Source organism: Ranitomeya imitator, chromosome 3 (genome assembly GCF_032444005.1).
Source record: "Ranitomeya imitator isolate aRanImi1 chromosome 3, aRanImi1.pri, whole genome shotgun sequence".
NCBI lineage: Eukaryota > Metazoa > Chordata > Amphibia > Anura > Dendrobatidae > Ranitomeya > Ranitomeya imitator.
In genome coordinates this window covers 149,396,289-149,402,288 of record NC_091284.1, presented here as the reverse complement: position 1 = coordinate 149,402,288, position 6,000 = coordinate 149,396,289, and the positions used below count along the sequence as shown (strand labels likewise).

Sequence of the window (6,000 nt, the reverse complement as noted above, 5' to 3'; positions counted from 1 at the left end):
TGTGTGTGAGGGCAGAGAAATCATACGAAACGGTGTTCCTATTCTTTCACAATGCCGACAAAAACAAAATTCAGCAAAATGAAAACAACAATGTTATATGCAAATTGCCTCTTGTGAGAAAAAGAGGACTTAAACTCTATAGCGCCACCTGTTGGAAGTAGCAATCCTACAAGTCACAATCAACCCTTCAACGAGTCGTGCAATATGACTTAGGATAAAAGCCAAATCAGTATCTCAATTAGCAGACACCGGGTCAGCGAATTGAGATACTGATTTGGCTTTTATCCTAAGTCATATTGCATGACTCGTTAAAGGGTTGTTTGTGACTTCGCTACTTCTAACAGGTGGCGCTATAGAGTTTAAGTCCTCTTTTTCTCAGAAGAGGCAATTTGCATATTATATTTCCCAGAGGAGCATTGCACGGCGAATAAGCCTCCTTACCTTGACAAGCCAGAGATGGAATGTCACTCTCCATAAGGAGAAACGTTACCCCTTAGATCCCAACAACAATGCTACACACCACATTGGTAAGAAAAAACAGATACTTCTGAGCCATGATGGGCATTCAGACAGATTTAGGTAGATTTAAGTATGTTTATATACTTTGTATAAGTTTGGAAAAACTATCTTTATATCTTAAGCCCACCACTATCAATATCTATTTATCTATAGAATTGTCAAAGAGAAATAATGCCAAGGCTACAGATTGCCACTAGTGGTAATTAAACCATAACAAGAAGACAGAGGACTAAATGTAAGAGTAAAATTTGCAACAGGAACACCACCCACGCACATTGTACTGTACTTTTTAAAAATATGTATTACCTTATGTGATTGAGGGGATACTTGGGTTAAAGTGCTAGCTCTGCATTAAGAAACAGTCTATAGGGTAATAATAAATAAAAAAAATGTAAATATCTCACATTGCAGGCTAAAAATCAATAATTTCATTGTATTGTATGTCATTTCTCAGTGCTTGTTAGTTAATTTATAGGTTTTAGGCAATGCCCTTTTAAAAACCTAAGGTTTGTGGCTAAACTGTTTCCTGTTACGCTACTATGAGTATTAAAGATAGTCTAGTCTTGTATGCAAAACGTAACTGAACACAGAAATCTTCAGTTGAGTCTTCCTTTCATAGACCCCGCCTCAAGAGCTGCTATAGCTGAGAACAATTCAGTTGCAAAAAAATAATTTCATTTCCTGTCCTTCCTATTTTTGTCCGCTCTTACTTTGCGACAAGATGACAAATCTGTCTGAACCACAACTGAATGACAGAGCTGGTAAGCATTGGCTGGTACATGATAACTGTTGTACTAGATTATCTCTACTCTCGTGCATTTATATTTCTTTTTTTTGTTATCTGTGGCTTCATCATCTGCTGAGATGCCATTAGCTATAAATATTATAAATCACAAGGCTTTTTATCAAGCTTCGTAGCTCGGAGATGTCTCCAATGCATAAGTGTAGAATGCAGCTGAGTATGTTCTGTAATAGTCTAACAGTCATACGTGTAATAATAATGGTGAAATTACATGTTCAAAATATAAACTGCTACAAATCTACTTTAGGACCTTGTCACGACATTCCCACCTTGCTGGTGTCTTCAGGTTCATATAATATTGTATGTAACACCGCCCAAGACGTTTGCATTAGATACCTATTATTGCATTTGTCGACTTGTGAAGATGGGTATACACGCTATATGATGTTTGTAGGTATTTTTGGCCGTTTTAATCTACGTGTACTCTATGCCGGGATGCATTTTGGGCATGATACATACTGTATTAATATAGATAAGTCACTTTAAAGTGTCTGTACGCGGGTGTGCAATCACACACCTATAGCCCTTTGATAAGAAACTGTGACACTTGCAACAAGAATACTGCTTTATTACATATTTATATAGAATTTATATCCTGAAATGAAAAGTTTAAATTATGTATTTGTATGAGCAATAAGATACAGATTTATTTATCTATCTATCTATCTATCTATCTATCTATCTATCTATCTATCTATCTATCTATCTATCTATCTATCTATCCTGTGATCAATCAATCTTTGTTTTAAATAAGCATATACCACAGATTTCCCGAATTTTAGGGGTTAATAATTATACATCATGAAAATCTCATAAAACACGCCTCATCTGCACTGTTGCTGCGGATTGTTCCTTAGGACAAACAATATGATCTGGTAATAATTTCTGTGATTTCCGAATCAGGTGAGCAACTGACGTAAAGCATTAATGAGAGGTCACAGATAAATCATATTTTATTATCCTGTATGAACCTTTGTCCAGTATTAATAAGAAGTCACTTTGAAATCAATTTTTTCACGTTTTCTGCACTTTTTTAAGTGAGTACTACATTTGTTGTCCAGCAATAATTTTTATTTCTCCATAGGCTTGTAGATGTTTAAAACAACAAACACAGCATTACCTACCCATCCTGAGCCCATCGATGCCTTACAGCCGCTGCTCCATTCTTTGTTTACTTCCTGCAGCTGTGAGATCACAACTACAGAGTAGGTAACCGCTGCAGCCAATCACTGGGCTCGATTGCTTGTGCCACCGTCTTCGGCATTACTGCTGAACGTAGTGATTGCCTAAAGTCAGATTATTCTTCTATCCATTAATAATACATCTGTTCTTTTTAGCTCCTTAACATGGAGCTTGTTTTTGAACTAGGAGTATACCTACATTGTTACTTATAAAATAAACCTATTTAATCTTTGAAAGAGAATGTATAGTTGGCACCGGAAATCACCAAACATTTGGTAGCGCACACCGATAGTTCATTTCATTAGAAAGTGTCCCAATATGCAATATAATCTCACTGGGATCAAAGTAATCGATGCTTTAAAACTCAAACATGTAAGACATGGGCTGCCAACAAGGTACAGTCATGTCCGAAAGTGTTGGAACCCTTGAAATTGTTCCAGAAAATGAAGTATTTCCCCCAGAAAATTATTGGAATTACACATGTTTTGCTATAAACATGTTTATTTCCGGGGTGTATTGAAAGAGCACAAAAAAACTGAGAAAAAAATGCAAATTGGATATAATTTCACACAAATCCTCAAAATGGGACTGATAGAAATTGTTAGGACTCTCCATTTAAAGAATCCAGAGGAAAAAATGGCAGCACACACAATGCCATAAAAATTCTTCTTTATTCAATGTTCCACAAAACATGGATGTAGGAGAATGCAAATACAGAGACAAACGACGACCGTTTTGCAAACAATGGAGATTCAACGGGTCTCTTCTTTAGGTACATGAAGCACCAGAATTCCCAAACAAGTCGCAGGTGTGTGCGACATCTATTCATGATATGTAGGTTCTTAAATGGTGCTGGTGTTTTCTCCTTACGGCACCCTCAACTTAATATTTGGTTGTACACCCTTTGGAATAAATTGCTTCCGATAACCGTCAACAAGCTTCTTACATCTCTCAACTGGATCTTTGGACTACTCTTCTATTGCAAACTGCTCCAGGTCTCTCATATTTGAAGTGTGCCTTTTCCCAACAGCAATTTTAAAATCTATCAACAAGTGTTCAATGTGATTTAGATCTGGACTTGATGCTGGCCACTTCAGATCTCTCCAGCTTTTTGTTTCCATCCATTTCTGGGTGCTTCTTGAAGTATGTTTGGGGTCATTGTTCTACTGCAAGACCCATGACCTTGGACCATTGCTACCCAAAATCCTTTGGTTATCTTCAGATTGCATGATGGCTTGCACACAGTAAAGACACCCAGTGCCCGAGACAGTAAAAAACCCAAAATATATTTGAATCTCCATCATATTTGACTGTTGGTACTGTGTTCTTTTCTTAGTAGGCATTCCATTTTGGTAAACAGTAGAATAGTGCTTTACCAAAAAGCTCTATCTTCGTCTGTCCACAACAGGCCTGTCTCAGCAGTGAGGTCCCCCTGGGTCTCCTAACTAGAGATGAGTGAATTTGCTTAGGTTCCCTCTTATTCGGCAAGCTATAGCGCTTGCCGAATAAGCTGTAGAGGAAACCCGGCTTCCTGGATCGAGGCGGTCGATCAGCACCTCAGCTGCATGTGTCGCGGTTGTGTGACAGTCACGACACATGCATGGAGAGCCCAACAAACAGGCTCTCCATGCATGTGTCCTGACTGTGACACAGCCGCGACACATGCAGCTGTGGCGCCGATCAGCCGGCTCGATCAAGGAAGTCGGGTTTCCTCTGCAGCTTATTTGGCAAGCGCTATAGGTTGCCGAATAAGAAGGAACCCGAGCAAATTCGCTCATCTCTACTCCTGACATAGCGTTTCATTTAATTCAAAATGTGGACTTATAGTTCTCTGACACTGATGCACCCTGAGCCTGCAGGACAGCTTGAATTGTTTTGGACCTTGATTGCCTCTACTTATCCACCATCCAGACTATCCCTATTCTGCATTGCAACCTTTCATGATTATCTACAGCATCTGTTGTAAACTTCTTGTGCACTGTGGACAAAGGAACATCAAGATCTCTGGAGATGGACTTGTAACCTTGATATTGTTGATATCTTTCAACAATGTTAGTTCTCAAGTCCTCCGACAGTTCTTTTCTCCTCTTTCTGTTCTCCATTGTTAGTATATCACACAATGCAAAAATTGCGTCAACTTCTCCCCTTATCATCTGGCTTTAGGTGTGATTTTCATATTGCTAACACCTTTTACTTGCCACAGGTGAGTTTGAACGAGCATCAAATGCTTAAAACATAGCTGTTTACCCACAATTTTGGAAAGGTGCCAACAATTTTATCTAGCCCATTTTTGGGGTTTTGTGTAAAAATAGTTTTGGCCATGACTGTAATGTCTGTTTCACAATTTTATACTCTTTTTCAGACCGCATTCAAATTAGCCATGTTTATTCACACATGTGAAACTGTCAGTCACAGTACTTACAGTAGTATTTGTGACTTTTTTGTTGGATGTAATTTTTTTCTTGCCTGAAAGAATTGTTGCACATTCGTATGAATATCCATACACATTACCATTTGTTTACTTATGTGTTTTGGCATTTATTGAGCTGATGATGGCTTAATCTGATGTTCAGCCATAGACTTAACAAAATATTTTTAATATTCCCTAAAAAATGCCAAAAATGCACACTGACAGATGTTGTTCTTTGCTTTTGATTCCGTTTTAACACTCAATAAATTGATATGAACTGGAACTTGAGGTCCATGCACACAAGGAAAGTGGCTTAGAAAGACCCTGTGCCTTTGTATATTTATGTGTATGTGTATAACACCACATTCGCCCTGGGAAGATGGTAACCACTGTAATATAGAATGTGCTAGAATATGCATTTGTTCCTCTTCACTTATGCTCCTTTATGAGTTACAGTATGGGTCCATAGTGTTGTATAGGCACCGTATTATGAGCCCGCACAAGACATCCATAGTCTATATTTATTGTAGACACAGTAGAGCTGCAGCCCGGTTCTAATCACACAGATAGTTTAGTTACATCATTGTCAGTAATGAAAATGGCAACGGAAATTCTATTGACATGTGTAGTCAGACAGTTTCAAAGTACAGGTTGTCAGAGAATACAGAGTGATTTAGTTTGAAAGAGCTGGAGAGCCATAAGTTGGAGATTATATTTCCCTAAACCTTTGGTGTTATGGAGTAGTAGATGGTGGCCCGATTCTAACGCATCGGGTATTCTAGAATATGCATGTCCACGTAGTATATTGCTCAGCCACGTAGTATATTGCCCAGCCACGTAGTATATTGCCCAACCATGTAGTATATTGCCCAGCACAGAGCCACGTAGTATATTGCCCAGCTACGTAGTATATTGCCCAGCCACGTAGTATATTGCCCAGCTACGTAGTATATTGCCCAGCCACATAGTATATTGGCCAGCCATGTAGTATATTGCCCAGCCACGTAGTATATTGCCCAGCCACGTAGTATATTGCCCAGTCACGTAGTATATTGCCCAGCCACGTAGCATATTGCCCAGCCACGTA

At 38.7% G+C, this 6,000-nt stretch overlaps 1 protein-coding gene across 3 annotated transcripts in view; it reads left to right on the top strand.

Moving 5' to 3' along the window:
* The first annotated feature begins 1,106 nt into the window (after window positions 1–1,106).
* P2RY8 (P2Y receptor family member 8) overlaps window positions 1,107–6,000 on the top strand; it is an 84,258-nt gene continuing 79,364 nt past the window's right edge. For 2 of the 3 annotated variants that reach the window (XM_069761554.1, XM_069761552.1), the window contains exon 1: window positions 1,107–1,280. The gene's annotated coding sequence lies outside the window, so the exon portion shown is untranslated. Of the gene's footprint in view, window positions 1,281–2,405; window positions 2,527–6,000 lie in introns of all 3 variants that reach the window. The other variant, XM_069761553.1, reaches the window with a different exon arrangement.